Genomic DNA, 18756 nt, shown 5'->3' with positions numbered 1-18756 from the left:
TTTCTTCCAATACAGTTTATGACTGGTTCATGGTATAAAGGCCAACATTTACTGACTGTGGCATTAAGAAGCTCTAGTGAAGTCAAAGCTAGTGGGAATCAGGCAGAAAACTCTTCACTGCTTGGAGTTGTACATAACACAATACAAAATGGTCATTGTTTTTGGAGACCAATCATCTCAATCCCAGGGCATCACTGCAGGAGTTCGTCAAAGTCATAGACCCGACTGCCTTCAGCTCCTTCATCAATGATCTTCCTTTCATCCAAAAATCCAAAGATGATTGCACAATGTCAACCTCTTGGATAATGAAGTCTTCCATTTCCATTGCCGCATGTTGGATAAGGTTGAGATTTGCACGAAGTGTCAAGTGATATTTGCACACACAAGTGACAACAGCGACCATCTCTTAAAAGAGAGAGTTTAACCATCTTCCCTTCCCCTATCATCAATATCCTAGGGTTAGCATTGACCAGAAACTGAACTGGATAAACCACATAAATATTGCAACTACAAAAACAAATCAGAAGCTGGGGATTCTATGATGAGAGACTCATCTCCTGAATCCGCAAAGCCTTTTCACCATTTACAAAGCACAAATCAGAAATACGACTGAATTCTCTTCACTTGCAGCTCCAAAAATATTCAAGAAGCTTGACACCATCCAGGACAAAGTAATCCATCCACCGGCTTAGTTGCAGAGTGCACTGCAAAAGCTCAACAACATTTTGCAAACATTAAACTTTGAGCACGGGGCAGCAGATACATGTCATGCATCATCCAAAATTGAAACCAATTTACCATTCCTTTACTATTCTTCAGTCAAAATCCAAAAACTCTCCTAATTAACAACACTGTAGAGTGATGTTGCCACATGAACTGCAGCTGGTTAAGTAGTAGCTAACCACAATCTTTTTCAAGGGAATGAAGGGATGGGAAATAAATGCTGGCCTTACCAGCAACATTTATTCCATAAATTAATGAATTAAACAAAAGTACCCAGAGTTGGATTTTTTTTGACATGTACACAGCCACAATCTGTCCCTCTTTATCCACACTACTGTCACCAAAGACCAATCACTAGTCCGTTTGTTTCTATTTTCTTTCTTTCATGATTCATCTCCTTGTCACTGCTGTCTTGTAGTTTTTGTCCAATAGTTCCCAGTTAAATTGAGTCACTCCTAAAGCAATTATGTGTTAGCAGGCAATATAAAAGGGACATCAAGTTCTTTTATAATATATATAAAAAAGTAAAGTTAAAAGGAATAGCAGGTCTAATTGGGCACTAAAATGGAAATCTTGTGAAGACAGGAAGATTAGCCAACTGTTGCATGGATACTTTGCATCTGCCTGTGTTCACAAGAGAAGCAGATGATATTAATGTTAGAATCGAGATACTGGATAACAAAGGGGAAAAGGCTTAGATTTCAGCTGTGTAGCAATGCTTGTCAGAGCCTCTTAAAAATGTCAGCCAGAATCTGAGTATGGGATTTCTGCTACCATTTCCAGCACCTCCAGTTTTCACTGGGATGCAATGAGAGTGTGGGAAGCAAGCCTTAACTTTACATTCCAGACCATTGCTGGGGGAGACATCTCCAAGGCCTTCATAACTTTTGTGGAGTCAGATCAGCTTCTCCATGACTCATGCCCCAGTGAGCCATCTTCAAAATCCACATGATCACTTTCAAAGTCCTCCAGTGTCTCTTAATTTTTCATCTTACTGGACACTGTACCTTTACTACGTATCTGAGCCAGGCCAATTCATATTTCATGTCATCCTATCCACTGGGTGTCAAACTTTCACTAATGATGCCCTTGCATTCTCCAGTTCTCTGAGAAAACCATTTTGCCTCACTGTCTCTATGGCTTTGAGTCTCCTTTAAGCACTTCTCTTTGATTGTGTCTTTGGTCTTCACCCTATATTTACCAGCTTTTGGTCCAGCCTCTTTTTCTCTGTCTCCTTAACCAAACAAAACCAGCTTTTTGAGAAGAGGGGATTGCATTACAAGGGGACGTTATGTAAACTGGATATGCTTCCCTAGAAAAGAGAAATTTGGGAAATAATTGCTGTCTTCCAGATTCTAAATGGATTAGGCAATGCAGATAGATTTTGATCACTTTGGTTAGAACTGTAGAATTACAATTGGGGTATATTCAAATTATTTTAAGTAAACTCCAATCAGAGATCGAACAACATTCATCACATTTAGGGGAAGCAACGGCCGAGTGGTATTATTGCTGGATTATTAATCCCGAAAACCAGGTAATGTTCTGGGGCCTTGGGTTCGAATCACAACATAACACATTGAATTCAATAAAAATCTAGAATTAGGAGTCTTCTGATGATAATGATAGTGATGAAACCATTGTTGGAAAAACCCTCTGGAAATTTCCGTCCTTACCTGGTCTGGCCTACACATGAATCCAGCAATAAATACTTACTCAGCCAGTGACGTCCACATTCCGTGAATAAATTTAAAACAAATAGTGATATGTGGGAGCCTAACAAAAAAGGTAAACTTGATTCAATGGTCTTTACTCACTCTTCTCATAGGTTTGTTTGTATGTTTGTAATGTACTTGCGTTATAGAGTCAGAGTCAGACAGCACGGAAACAGACCCTTTGGTCCAACCAGTCCACGCCAAACTAAACTAGTCCCACCTGCCTGCATCTGGCCCATATCCTTCCAAACCTTTCCTATTCATGTATTTATCCACATGTTTTTTAAAAGTTGTAACTGTACCTGCATCCACCACTTCCTCTGGCATTTCATTGCACACGATAACCACACTGAGTCAAAAAGTTGCTCCTCATGTCCTTTTTAAATATGCCCCCTAGTATTGAACTCCCCAACTTTAGGGAAAAGACCTTTGCTACTCACCTTATCTGTGCCCCTCATGATTTTATAAACTTCTTTAAGGTCACCAATTCAGGCAGAATTGTAACGGTAAGATTTATTGATGTGAAAAATGTCCCAGCCTATTCAGCCTATTTTTATAATTCAAACCCTCCTTTCCCAGCAACATTCTGGTAAATCTTTTCTGAACCCTCTCTAGTTTAATAACATCCTTCCTATATTGTTACTGGTGATCAGAACTGCACACAGTACTCCAGAAGAGGCCTCACCAACATCCTGTACAACCTCAACTTAACATCCCAACTCCTATACTCAAAGGTCTGAACAATGAAGCGTGCTAAACAACTTCTTAACCACCCTGTCCACCTTTGAAACAAATTTCAAACAATTATATACTGAACCCCTTGGTCTCTCTGTTCTACAACACCACCCAGGGCCCTACCATTAATTGTATAATTCTTGCCCTTGTTTGTTTTATGAAAATGCAATTTGTCGCACTTATCCAAATTAAACTCCATCTGCCACTCCTCAGCCCTTTGATCAGGATCCCATTGTACTCTTAGATAACCTCCTTCACTGTCCATTATACCACCAATTTTGGTGTCATCTGCAAACTTATTAACCATGCCTCCTATATTCTCATACAAATCATTTATATAAATGGCAAGCAAAAGTGGACCCAGTACTGATCCCTGTGCAACACCACTGGTCACTGGCCTCCAGTCTGAAAAAGAACCCTCCACCACCCTCTGTCTCCTACTGTAAATCTCTTCAGAGTACATTTTGAGGAGAAATGATGAAATATTTGATCTAAATTATTCAGATCCTGCAATATGCTCCAGAAGTCAGTATAATTCATCAAATGACATATTCAGGGCATGCCAGCCATAATGTGGGTATCTGCAATATACACAACCTGCTCTGCACTTGTTCCTCTGTTGGCACAGCCATAACTTGAAGGCATCCTCTTGTAAATTTTATGATGGCAATAATGCAGCAACAGAATCACAAGGGTTTTTATTATATATACATATAATGTGCAACTCCCAGCAGAGTCCTATTATGTTTGATTGAATCTGACAACCTTACCTATTTTGATTCTCGTATGGCAGGCAGAATTGTAACGGTAAGATTTATTGATGTGAAGATGATTGTTACATATACAAAGTGGAGTAAGTTGAACTATATCTACCTTCTGAAGTCAGAAGAGCATAAGACTTCAAATACAACTGAAACAAGATTGTGTCAAGGTCTGCTCAAGTGAATGTCATGAATAATTAATAAACACAAGGCAAAACCATTGCTATGTGATTTTTTTTGATGGAGCAGCGAGGAGACAATAGCGAGTTCATTAACTGCATGGACTCACATACAGATGGAAATTAAAGTTTGCTGAAATCAAAAGTCATACTTGTGAACACTCGATGTGCCTCAAATTTCACATTGTTACGTAGCTTTAAGCTTGTAATTTGTTTTAGGTTTGGAGACTACGCTACCAATTTACTTCATTATGTGTAAAACCCTTTGGGTTAGAGTCATTGTCAAAAACAGCCACCTGACCATTCGAATCCCATTTTCCAGCATTTGGCTGGCAGCCTTGTATGCCTTGGCCTTGCAAGTGTACATGTAAACAGTTCAGAAATGTTATGAGCATTTCTGCCTCCACCACCTGCAGAGGTAGTGAGTTCCTGATTCCCACCACTCTTCAGCCCAGGCAACAGCCTTGTATAAATCCTCCTGTAATCTAAGGATATCCTCCTCACTATTGACCACCCACCAATTTTTGTATCATCTGCAAAGTTACTGATCAACCTTTCAACATATAAGTCAAAATCAATATATATACACCAAAAAACCACAGGGATCCCACCACTGATCCTTGCAGAATCAGACTACACACAGGTTTCCAGTCACAAAGATACCTCTCAATCATCACCCTCTGCTTCCTGCCACTCAGCCAATTCCAGATCCATTTAGTCAAATTTCCTTTGGATCCCATGGGTTCTTACCTTCACTATCAGTCTCTCACACGGGACCTTATCAAAAGACTTGCCTGAAGTCCAATTAGAACACATTAAATGCCATATCCTCATCTGCGCTCCTGGTCACCTCTTCGAAAAATTCAATCAAGTCGGTCAGATATGACCTCCTTTAATAAAACCATCCTGACCGTTCTTGATTAATTCTTGCCCCTCCCAGTGCAGATAAATTCTCTCACTTAAAACTGCTTCCAATAGTTTTCCCACCAATGAGCTGAGACTGACTAGCCTGCAGATTCCTGGTTTATCCCTTGCTCCCTTCTTGGATAACAGTACCCATTGGCTGTCCTCCAGTCCTTAGCACCTCTTCTGTGGCCACAGAAGAAATCAACATTATTACCAGTGCTCCTACTATTTCTCCCTTGTTTCACCAACAGCCTGCAATAAAGTTCATCCAACTCTGGAGATTTATGTACTTTTTAGCCTGCCTGGCCACTCAGAACCTCTTTCTGGTCTATGCTAGTTTCCCTAAGTTTATTATAATCCTTCTCCTGATCTCTAAACCTTTGTCCCTTCACTTTGCCCCTCTCACTTGTGAACACCAATAAAGGGTATTTATTTAGAACCTTACTTACATCCTCCAGATCCACACACAAATTACCACTGTAGTCCAACTCCTTCTCTCATCATCTTTTTACCCGTACTGTACTTAAAAATAGCTTTGGATTTTCCTTTATTTTACCTACCATTTTTGTTTCCTGTCCAACCCCTCCACCGTCCCACTTTTGCTCACTTGATTTCCGTTTTGCTTCCCCTTGCATATTCTGTACCATAAGACAATAAAACCACAATATATAGGAGCACAATTAGACCATTTGGCCTATTGAGTCTGCTCTGCCATTCAATGATGGCTGATATGTTTCTCAACCCCATTCTCCTGCCTTCTCCCTGTAACCCTTGATCCCTTACCAATCAAGAACCTATCTATCTCTGTCTTAAATACACTCAATGACTTACCTCCACAGCCTTCTGCAGCAATGAGTTCTACAGATTCACCACCTTCTAACTGAAGAACTCCTTCTAATCTCAGTTCTTCTCCACATCCACTCTATTCACGCCTCTCAGAATTCTGTAAGTTTCAATTAGATCCCCCCTCCTCCTTCTAAACTCCATCAAGTACACACACAGGGTCCTCAACCATTCCTCACACTCAAGCCCTTCATCCCAGAATCATTCTTGTAAGCTTTCTCTGGATCCCCTCCAATGCCAACACATCCTTCCCTAGATATGGGGCCCAGACTGCTCACATATTCCAACTGTGGTCTGACCAGAGCCTTACAGAGCCTGAGCTGTACATCTCGGCTTTGGTATTCTAGCCCTCTTGAAATGAATGCTAAGAGTGTATTTGCCTTCCTAACCGCCAACTGAACCCGCATGTTAACCTTAACAGAATCCTGAACTAGGACTCCCAACTCCCTTTGTGCTTCAGATTTCCAAACCTTTTCCCATTTAGAAAGTGTTCTATGCCTCTATTCTTCCCCCCAAAAGTGCATAATCTCACATTTTCCCACAATATATTCTATCTGCCACTACTTTGCCCACTCCCTTAGCCTGCCCAAGTCCTTCTGCAGCCTCCCACTTCCTCAACACCACTTGTCCCTCCACCTATCTTTTTGTCATCTGCAAACTTGGCAACAATGCCATCAGTTCCAATGTCCTCAGTACTCCCTTAGGGCTTCAGTTATTTTGAGCCCTCAGTATCTGGCCACACGTCCTGAGATCATGAAAGGTGCAATTTTAAATGCAAATCATTTTCCCCACATTCTTTTTCAGCAATGATGAAGGAACTAATGATTAATGCTTGAAGTATTAGTCGATTTGGGTGGTCCTGGGTTGTGCATCTGTGCCAGGAGATCAGATTATAGGCACTATGTGAACAAACTAAGTTCACCAGTTTCAGTTCTTCCTACTCATGCAGAACTGATACGCTTCTTTTAAGCGCAAAGCATCATCAAGGGATCTACCTGAGAATGGGCAAGACATATTTTATATTTTCTAATGAACCTGCTGTGACATGCCTCTGGAGCAGGTGGGACCCAAACTTGGGGCTTCTGCCTCAGAGGTAGGGATGTGCAAGAGCCCAATTAAACTTTTTTTAAGAAAATAACCTATGTTTCTAATCAACCTGTTCAGAGATGTTATTATACACCTCTACAGCAAGCGAGACTTCATCTGGGCTCCCTGGTCCAGGGGTAGAGACATTACCCTTGTGCCACAAGAGGTCGCCGATTTAATTTTAATTTTTTTATCTAACCTATTTTTATAATCAACCTGTTCACAGATGTTATTACGTACCTCTGGAACAGATGGGACTTGAACCCAGGCCTCCCAGTCCAGGGCTAGGAACACTGCCACCATGCCACAAGGTTGGCCCCCTTTTAATTTTAATTTTTTTTAAAAATTAACTTATTATTCTAAACAGCCTGTTCAGATATGTTATTACACATATCTGGAGCGGGCAGGACTTGAAACCTGGCCTCCTGTCCAAGGGTAGGGACACTACCGCTGTGCCATAAAGATGGCACCTTATTAGACTTTATTTTTTAAAACATATTTTATTCAACCCTTTGTTATAATCAACCTGTTCAGAGATGTCATTACACACCTGTGGAGCAGGTTGGACTTGAACCCAGGCCCCTGAATCCAGGGCTAGGGACGTTACCACTGTGTTACGGGAGGGCCTCCTATTTTAATGAAACAGCCTTTAGCAGCTTCACCTGGTTCTAAACTGGATGGACTTGTACAGCAAGTTACTAGATTGGATATGAAGATGGAGAAACTCAACAGATTTGGCTGAAGCTGTGGAGCAGCTGTGAGAAACAGAGCTGAAGTTTCAAGTCCAGTATGATTCTTCTTGAGAATGTCAAACATTTTGAAGAAGGACTCAAAATGTTTGCTCTGTTTCTCTCTCCACAGAAGCTGCGTGACCTGTTGAACTTCTCCAGCATTCTTTCTGTTTGGTTCAGGTTTGCAGCCTCTCCAGTATTTTGCTTTTATTCAACCAGAAAGAGAAACAGATCTGGTCAGATTCAGTGGGGTCAGCTCATCTATGTAACTTGCATGCTTCCTGTACATTTTTTAACAACTGGCCCGATAGATACTTTCAGTGTCAGCAATCAAAAACACAAACAATAAAATCTAGGAAAGGGCTTGTATTGAAGAGCACTGAAATAAATCAATGCATTGGTCAAAGTGTTCACAAATTATATCTATGGATTCGACAATTTGCATGTTATGTTATTTACACATCCATACATCACTTCTTTGAAGTTACTATTGGCATCTGCACGATGCAGTTAGTGGGTAGAGGTGAGGGCTGGGCAATAGTTTAACATTCACTTATAAGTATGTGATATCTTTCAGGCTTTTAAGCAGCTTCAATAAGCTAACAGATGTAAAATGATGGAACCCATGAGAGAGAAAGATAAAAGAGAGACAGTTGAATAATGCAACACTGAAACAGATTCTTCAACTACCTCTGCATCTCCTCGACACTGCCACAAAGAATTCTCTTTTTTTTCCCTTGTCTGCACATTTACCCACGAGTCAGCAATTTGATGAAACATCTTTCATTTTTCTGGATTGACGCAACCACAGCAACATCCAAAGGTTCAGCACCATTCAGAGAAAAGCTATCCCTTTCACCAATACCCCTTTCACAGGTTAAAAGCATCTCCACTATTGCTGGAATACTGTTCCTGTGGGTGTACTATCTATCAGGCATATTGCAGCAATTCGCCAGGATTTCCTTGGCAGAATCTCCAAAATTTGCAACTCCCACTGCCTAGGATATCAAAGGCAGCAGATGCACTGGAGCACTTTCAACTCACAAATCAATGTTCCCTCTTTATGACGTCACCAAATCTTCAAACTCTGATCAGACAGCACTCTGGAAGCACCTTCATCTTAAGGACTGAAGCAGACTTAACACAATCCTCTCACAGGTAATTTGGCCATGGATATCCAGATCCCAAAAATGATAAATTAAAAATGATAAATATCCTGTCAGGATTGACCTACTCAAAACCAAATGCTAGATTTGCAAATTCAAACTAATTTAGTTAAAAATGTTTTGCTCTTTAACACATTCAATTTTTATTCTCACTTTAATTGACAGATTTTAAAAGGGGCACTCACTCCCTCTTGGAAGTGTTTTTTTGTTTTCTGAGGGGGATTTGGTAAAGTCACTGGTTCATGTATCATATTCAGTGCCATGCATGACAGCATATGAACAGGACACATTCTAACGTAGCTTCAGCCATCATAAGTCATTTGTTGCCCACGTTTATAGCATTAAAAAATCTGTGGTTAATAATTCACACAGGGATCTGTTGGAGGGCATTGCCTTGTACTGTTCTCTGCTCCATCTTTGCATGAAAGCCATGGAAAACTTTGAGACCACAAATACTGACATTTAAGACTGAAATGAGGAAACAGTTTTTTCCCTCATAGGGTTCAGTATCTTTGGAACTACCCACCTCAAAAGGAATTGGATCTGGAATCTTTTAATATTTTGAAGACAGGGAGCAGATTGATGATCAAGGGGATGAAATATTGTCGGGTATATGGAAGAATACAGAATTGAGGTTAAAACCAGATCAGCCATGATTTTGTTGAATGGCAGAGTAGTCTCGAAAGGCTCAGTGTTTGTACTTTCATCCTGGGGTTGCACTTTCACTGCCAGGGGATTTTCTGCAATGGCGCAGCAACTGCATGGGCTGGATTTTATAACAGACAGCAGTAAATGCTACTCGTATACCAGGGTATGGGCCAAAAGTCCATGCCTTGCAACTTGCCATTTAACTGTCAGAGGTTGAAGGAACTCACTCAGGCTGCATGGACAGTGAGAGATCACACCTCTGGAAGCACTGTGCCATTGTAAAGGGCTGCTAGAATTCTGACAAATGGAATCATCTACAGACACATCTAGATGGAACCCTGAAGATCATGGGATGACTAAATGTAGTTGAAAGACTATTCAGGGCCATCCCTGGTTTACTGAGCCCTCCCTGCAGGTCCTTTTCAAGGTTTCTGTGACTAAAGAGGAAACTCCTTCCTCCACTAGGATGGGAAAGGGATACTGGCCCAGCAGTCGAACTAAGTGCCTGAATGAAGACCACTAGGAGACCAGCAACGTTGGGCCCTACCCTCAAACCTGGTGTCAGAGCTGCAAGTTAAAGGGCTCATACAACATGTCAAGGTGACAGTATCACAAATTGCTTACCCAACAATCTTACATAGGACTAGGCATGAATTTGAGATTGCTGGAAAGGGCATAGCAACCCTATCACTGACAATGGCCAAGCATCAGCATCACCTGTCAGACACATGGCAGCATATGTGTGAAGGGCCTTTAGCTAGCAGAATTGATTCTAGCACTGCTCCATCCAAGAAATATTCCTGTGGTACTATCACAGACAATCAAGCTGCCACCAGGATAGGTACCGTGCTTTTCTTGATTAGATGACTGGCAATGAACAACCAGAAGCTGAGGGGAAAGGCTGTACAGGCCAAAGGAACGGGAAGAGAAACAGCGATGACCCCTTTCCTAGCGATATGGAACCATTAGAGAAACAGGCTCTGGTGGCCTGGATCTGGGCCTGTACTAAACCGGATAAAGCAGCACACTCGCTTGGTTGCCAATTTGCCACCCTAAGCATTCACTCTCTCCTTCGCTGTAATGCACAGTAGCAGCATGCACCATTATAAGATACACTGTTGCAACTTGCCAAGGCTCCATTGAATACACCTTCCAAATTCCTGACCTCTACCGCCTAGAAAATCAAATGCAGCAGATGCAACTTACATTCTAATCACAGACCTGACTTTGGAACTATATCACTGTTCATTCACTGGCTTTGGGTCCTGGAACTCCTTCTTTACCAGCACTGTGGATATAGCAAACCGTATAGATTGTTGTAATTTAAAAAGACCACCTTCTCAATGATTATTTGGAATAGGCAATGAATGCTAGCCTTGTCATTCTAAGAATGATTGTTTTCTAAAAAAAATTCTCAGTTCGTGCTAAATTGTGGGCATATTTGTCCTGAAGATTCACATCTTTAAGGAAGTGTATTCAGACCATAGAAACTTAAAACTTATGAGGATGTTTAATAGCCACTATGGAGAGGAACGCTTGGACTTTAAAGACACTAACCTACATTTCTGCCATTCCTCTTGCTCTAAATAACTTCTAAGAAATGCAGCTTGTGTATGTTTCAATGCTTCCTGGAATCTTTGTCTCTTACTTAGTTGCGTATAATAATTTTTGCACCCAGTAATGGTTACCTTAACTATTAAGACAACTGACTGACTACGTTTTGTGCACATAGTATGATGTCCTGTAAAGTGAGACGATTCAAATATAATACTAGATTAATCTTTCTTTTTATTGAAGGTTAATTTCCTTTCCACCTCTTGATGTCATTCACCAGCTGAAAGAAACGACCTGACTTCTTTGATGGTTCTTGAAGAAGCATCTGGCTTGAGAATAATGTATTGTGGATAACTCACAACAACTTGTAGCACTTCTGTGGACACATTTTTAATAATCACTTCTTTTGCTCACATGTCATTTTGCAAAGCTCAAGTGAATGGGCTCCAAGCATCTTTTTATTCTTACCTGCACTATTGCATTGACCAACAAACTCCGCATTCCAAAACAATTGGTTAGATTTAACTGGAAATAAAGCTTCTACCACCGCATTTAAGTCTATTTATTATATTCCTAAGCATAAAATCACACTTGCACTCTGTAATTAATAAATGATAAGCAATGTGACACTTTACAATAGTTTTCGTTGTGTGAAACTGTGGAACTAAAATGTATGGACTATGTTTGTGCATTCCAAATTTGCGGGAATACATTTCTATCTGTTTTGATTAGTTGAGGCAATTTTGGCCCAAAAGCATTGATCGGTTAAAATGAAGATTTCCTTCAAGCTTACTTAGGGAGAATGAAAGATGAACTAAATTTGATATCAAACAGTTGAATTACAATGAGTTTGAAACTGTGCTATTTAAATAACTATCTCTCAGAAGAAATTTCTTGCTTGAAATAGTTCACTTGCCTGAAGGGCTACCTAAAGTTTGAGAGATGTCAGCTCCTATAACTGATGATACAAGCTTAATTAGAATCAATCACAGGGTTGTGAAATTACTAAGTATGTCTTTCTGACTTGTGGCTCTACTAATAATGCCTCTTCTTTCCACATAGGGAATGACTAGCCCTAAGTGACAATTGTGCTCTGATTTATAACGTGGATACCAAGTTTTAGACCAGAAAATGCCTTCTATAGAGAGAAATAAAATCATATTTGGGATCAAATTGTAAGTTTTATCTTGTGGTAATTCATTAATTTAACTGGCTCCCTTAAACTGAAATTCTAAGAATGCACTGACTCAATCATGAATTGCTATTCTTATTACGTCAATACAGTGTTTATGTTTACCAATGGAAGTCTTTCACTGGCATTGTAAAGGTAAATTCCAAAAAGTTTTAAGATGACAATATTTTGCTAATGTATAACTTATTAAATGCTGTGTTATGCTATCCCGAAGATAAGCATGAGTGCTTTGGCTGTATGATTATAATTATCTTTAGCTTCCAGGGAGGGCAGGCTGGATGGGGTTGATCATATCAGTTGGTGCCAGTCCTCCACCCCCCAACAATCCACCACTCACTGCTTCAGTCAGTTTTCCACTGATAGCTGTCTCGGCAAAACAATTACTACTAGTCACTTTCATGCACAGAATGCCATGATAATGTTTATTTCCACCCATTGTAAAGCAGGCACTTGCTAAATGGATAGCAACAGCTCTGAAACTAATAAATAATTAGATAGCCACTGTGACATCTGAAGTGACAGCAGGCCATATGTTTTATTCTCATCTAAACACTTCCTTTTAATTTAAAATTACCTTCCAGCCTCAGGAAAAGTGTTTGATGGGAAATTAATAAGAAAGTAAAAAGGCTATTCCAACATAGTTAGCTTATTAAGTAGCAACAAAAGGATTATAAACAGAACAGGTATGTGGATTGAAATTCAGTCAGTTTTTCCTGATAGCAATTTAATAATGGCAATTCAACACTATTATTGGTGTTTAAAAGAAAGCAGTTACTTAATTTTCTCTCCTTTTCCTATCCAATTTGACATTAATTCTCCCTATTTCCTTCCTCCCAGTGGGTCTGTTTATTTATCTTATTCCAGAATGCCACACGTCATGATGGCATGCAATTGGTCTTAAAGGACAGGCTTGTCTGATTTGGAATCTATGCTATGATACAAAACCCCTCTTTTACTTTTTAAGGATGGGAACCCTGTACTGAAAATATTGCAAGGATGCATACAGATATGCATATGTGGGTGATATGCCATCTATTTCTTCACAGGACTTGACTATTGTTCATTACAATGTCATATGCCCTAGCATTGACACAGCAATGTAGTATCTTCTCACAAACCTGTGTGTTTTTGTGAAAATCTCAAACCTGTACACATTGTGCCGTTTGTTGTTGAGATAATTGTCTGCACACTCATTGATTGTGTTCCTGTTCAGTTTTCTCCCTTCTTTTCAACAACACATGTGCAATGTTGTTGTGTGGTGAGAGTGTAGGCAATAACTGTGTGGATCTGTCTCCCAACCTGGAGAGCTACTAGTGAGGGTAAGCCACTGCTTATGTAGATTTAAATAACTATCTAAAACTTTTGGAAAGTCACTTTCCATTTAATAATCATAGATTTTCTAGCACAAGCAGTGTGAGAACATTCAACTGAGGATAGTGAGGAGAATAGGTAATGTGTTGAATGCTGCATTTCCTGCACATCTTGGAAGGTGTACCAGACACAATTTATTGTGGCACACTGGGCATATAGGCCATGGGGATCTATATGTCAAAAACCATGACACTAATTTGTCGGTCAAAAGGGAATTTAGTGAAATAGTCACCAGAATGTAATCGTGTCCTAGAACATAGAAAATATTAGCAGCAATCTTGCACCATGACTTGAAAGGAATGCTCTTTGGACAGAAAGATTCTCTTGATTGTTGAAGTTTATCAAATGGACACATTTCTCACAATGCATTTAGTTGACTGATGTTCTCATAAGCGTCAGGTCAACATATGGATTCACGTGCTAGTCTGTTAGTTTTATTCTGCATCCATGTGATCTACATGAAATATGGTCCAGCATGCCTTGATACAGAACTCATGGAATTGCAACTTGTTTGTTTTGGATGATTCCATTCTTAGAGAATCTTAGTTTATCTGTGGATGGCTGGAAAGAAATAACTAGCTTGGGGACCCAGTGGATGGGTTCAGGCCAACTGTTGGTGATGATCTTTTTGAGCTGTTGCAGTTGGTCATCATCTGAATCAGCTCTGCTTGACTGTGATGGAAATGTCTGAGATTGGTGTTGTGGTCTGGAATCTTTGATGTTGCAACTGACAGATTTATCACCTCATGGATCATAATCATATGTGGACCTGTGCCTGTTGGTAGACCAATGATTTTAGGTGGGGTGGAATCCATCTCTCCCTATGATGTAAAAAGATTTCAGATATCCATTTTGAGGTGCTGTATTGATATCTCAGATTGATATTGGCAATAATGGTGGGTAAACTCAAACCTTTAAAAAGTACTTGAATGAGCACTTGAAATGTCATAACTTTCAAGGCTATGGGCCATGTGCTGGGACTAGTGTCAATTATGAGTAGTTTTTGTTGATGCAGACTCAATGAGCTGAAGGGCCTTTCGTAGTGTATGATTCCATGAGTGCCAATGCATGGGATGTCACAGCCATTGTAAGCAATTAGCTTATCTTGTGGGGACTGCACCACATTATGTCATCTTCCTGATTACATCTCTGCAAGATACATTTAGGGATGATAACTGTGATGTCACCAGTGTCAATTTTGGTACATAGCATATGTTGTCTATTCCGTTTGGAGGTATCATTTAGACATAGATAAACACTTCAGCTTTTCTCATGACATATAGAGTATACATGTGTACTGTCTGACTGGGCTCTTCAAGCTGTAGCATTGCAGTTTTCTGTTCGACTTGGTTTGCATGAAGTGGACAGAATCTTGAAAACTTCTTTGGTATTGTGCTTTGGTTGGTTCTTCCTCATGTTCTGCTGTGGAGCATTGTATTGCACTTTGGGTTTCCCCAGGGTGACTGCATTACTTACATATTTGAGCCTAACGTTCTTTTCCAGAACACAGCTTGTGTATGTCACAAAATGCTGGCCACCATCTTGGTGGATGAGACCAATCAGATCTCACACAAGAGTTGGATGTTCCACAGAACCTGTTGACAGCTGCAATGGTTGTTCCAGAGACAAAACACCTGCAGATGCTGCTAATCTACTGCAATTGCTTTTGGACTTGCATGCTTCCTCTAGCAGAGAGTATTTTTGGCTCTGTCCAGAAGTGCTTTTCTGAAGGGTATGATGCAGAGCAACGCCAGTTCCACAAGCATCCGAATAAAAAGTTAACTTCAGTCTAATTCTATGCCTATGTATCAACACGTGCCTGTGAATTTCTCAATCATTTCACCTGGCTATTGTCAGAATGGCATGAACTCAAGCCTGAATGTCCTGAAATTGACTCAAAATTTACAGATGTGGTTAAATATAACTCTACTCCTGCCGATGGCCCGCAGAGTTTCATGGATGTCCAGTGCGGAGTTGCCAGATCTGTTTGAAGTCTGTTTCACTTAGCACGGTGATAGTGCCACACAAGACAATGAAGGGTATCCACAAGAATTGTGCAGTGGTCAATCCTAATGATACTATCGTGGACAGATGCATCTGTGACAGGTAGATTGGTGAGCTTTCCCTGTTGTTGTTTCCCTCATCACTGACTGCAGTGCCAACTCCCTCCTAATGATATAGAACTATGCCACCACCTCTACTGAGTCTGTCCTGCTGGTGGGATCAGGCATACACTGGGACTTTATCTGTAAAGTATGATTCTGTGAGAACAACTACATCAGGCTTTTGCTTGGCTGATCTGTGGGACCACTCTAGCAATTTTTGCACTCGCTCCCTGAAATTCTTTAACACGATCACCTGGATTGTGTTTGCTGTTGTTATTACTAATGCAATTTCCATGTCAATACTGGGTGGTTTGCTTGGTCTCAGTCCTCTGTTTAGACTTTGTAACTTTATGGCTTGCACGGACATTTCACAGAATAGAGAAGAGTCAACCACATTGCAGTGGGTCTAGAGTCACATAAAGACTAGAGCAGGTAAGGATGGCAGATTTCCTTCTCTAAAGGACATTGGTGAACCAGATGGGTTTTTACACCGATCAACATAAGCTGCAATGGTCATGAGGCTAGATTTTATTTCAGATATTTACTGAATTCAATTTTCGCTACCTGCAATTGTCAGATGGAAACCCATGTGGCCAGAACATTACCCTGGAATTCTGGATTACTAGTCCATCAACGTCATCACTATAACCAATATACACACAGAGAGAAGGCCTTTGGGCATTGGAAACAATTTTTCTCTGTTTGTTTTATGTACTTTGTTCTAGGATCACTTTTTTTAGGTTGTGACTTCAGTACTTTTACACTGTCTTTTCATTTAAGAGAGAGACAGAGCACACTCTCTTTGCTTCAGCATATTTGTATCCCTTAGTTTTAGTTGTAACACTCATCGTAACTGTAGTCCCTTTAGTAAAGTTAAAACTTTAGTTATAGTCTGGGTTGCAATTATAACGTCAGTACTGATCTCAGAAGGTTGATGGATGACTCTTTGGAAAAAGACATTTCACAAAATGCCACTTTGCTGCCATTTTTCAGTCTTTACATTCCACTTGCTTCCAATGTCTAGTTGTTACAACCAGCTTTTAGTGCCACTTACAGGCACTGTGAAGTGTTAGCAAATAACATATACCACAGATCTGGGTTCCTGTTGAGACAGATGTCTTGAAGTTTATTAATAACACTAACTATTTTTACAGCTACCGTATCACAGGTTCTGCATATAGTCTGGGCTCTGTGCTTACTGATGTTATTGTACATTCGATGCACATAGCTGACTGACTGAACACGCAACACTGATTCCTTACATCGAGAGAGTGACTGAAGGCAAGCCAGGTATCTTTATATTGGAATGTCACATGTTGTGATATCATGTCTTAAAGATACAGACTTGTCTCGTCTGGAATCCACGCCATGATAAAACAGATTATACCTGTTATTTCTTGTTGAAATATAAGTACACTCTACTTCTAGATATGTGGAACAAAGCTACATGTTATTGTTGCTTTTTCATAACCATAATGAACTTTACATGCTGAAAGAGAGCATAAAAAAGGCTCAAAGACTTTCGTTTTTTTAGATATTCTTAACATTGTTGGATTTCAAATTAACCATTCATTGCCCTCAGCATAGAGCTGCCTGAAATTACTAGCAAGAATTGAGATCATTGCACATCATTCTCGTGAACATCAATTGGCCAAGAAATAATGAAAGCCAAGTCAAAGGTTAAGTTCTGTCACTTTACTCGCATCATTTACTTTCTATTTAAATAACAATATGGAGAATCAAGCTATATTAAACATTACAAGGCTCTAAAATATGGACGTGCTTGTGAGCAATTACTACAGGAAGATCCATTGGGTTAGTTCACAGTCCAATGAAACTTAGAATGGCACAAAAATATTTACTGGGAAAAGATCTGAAATAATGAACAAAGAAATTATCTTAAATAATTATTTGGTTTGGTTCTTTGTTTGATGAATCCTAATCAAGGGGTCCTTGCAAGATCCTTTGGGTGTCATTTTGATTGCTGGTAGAGAGCTTGAGGATTCCATTTCACAACCAGAAGCAAACCTATACCTAACGTCTTTTATATAAATTGACCCAGAATTTGCAATAAAAATAACAGTTAGTCTTTCAGGTTACAGTGGAAGAAGTGTGATAGCAGCTTCTGGCGTAGACACAAACAGTTAAGAGCAAAAATCCAGAAGTCATTGTTAGAGATGACCTATTCCTCCACAGTGTGTAAGAGGTGGTTGTCTTCAATAATAGATTTTAAATTGAAATAACTGCCACATTTGAGAACTTAGAATACTTTTCCACTCTAAAGGAAGACTAAAAAAAGTTAGGACTGATGTTATTCAGCAAGAACTGATGTTTAAATTCTTGGCAAGTGTCTATTAGCAGTGAACGGCCTCTATGACCCTGTAAAATTGATTTAACAAGTGGAAGCTCATCCCCTCAGGAGTATATCTGTATTGGAGACTGAAAAAAAAAATGGAAATTTCTTTTAACTTTTCTCCTCTGTCACTTATATCTCTCTATCCCTTAAATCAGTTATGTATTTCTCAAGCTGTATTTTGCTTTCAGCGCAATGTTTAAGATCAGCTTCTCGTCTAGTCAGTGGAGCCTTCAACAATGAGAGTTACAGGTTGGACTGCACCACAGCTACAACTCAGATGATTTTTGCACTTTCACTGACTTCTGGTGGCTGCACAGAGGCCTTAACCAACTGGAAACAGTTTAAAAATAACCACTGTCACTGTGGGAGATCAAAGCCAGGAGGCAAGGGAGGGGGCATATGAGGGAAGGGTGCAATGTTCCTTAGGACTGCAAATCTGAGTAGATGAGTTGGTCAAAGAGCATCTGTAATTATATGTATCATTAAGTTGAGTTGCATATTGATATGATTGATATCATTTTGTGGTGCAGTATTCTGCACTCGAATACATGATGGGAAGACAAACCAGTTGGCTTATAATTCCCATGAGATACCAACTGGCTTAATGAGGAGGTTGATGTGGATTTTATTATTTTCCCTGCAAAACTATTTAACTGCAGTAATTAATATTTTGATATAATTTTCT

The 18756-nt window shown here is 39.9% G+C and overlaps 1 protein-coding gene across 17 annotated transcripts in view; it reads right to left on the bottom strand.

Moving 5' to 3' along the window:
* atp2b2 (ATPase plasma membrane Ca2+ transporting 2) overlaps nt 1-18756 on the bottom strand; it is a 627627-nt gene that overhangs the window by 78281 nt on the left and 530590 nt on the right. The gene's annotated exons all lie outside the window — the stretch shown is intronic.

The sequence above is a fragment of the Rhincodon typus genome, chromosome 16 (assembly GCF_021869965.1).
Source record: "Rhincodon typus isolate 14 chromosome 16, sRhiTyp1.1, whole genome shotgun sequence".
Classification (NCBI taxonomy): domain Eukaryota; kingdom Metazoa; phylum Chordata; class Chondrichthyes; order Orectolobiformes; family Rhincodontidae; genus Rhincodon; species Rhincodon typus.
Note: the sequence above shows the minus strand (reverse complement) of the source record. Positions and strands in the feature narration are given on the sequence as shown.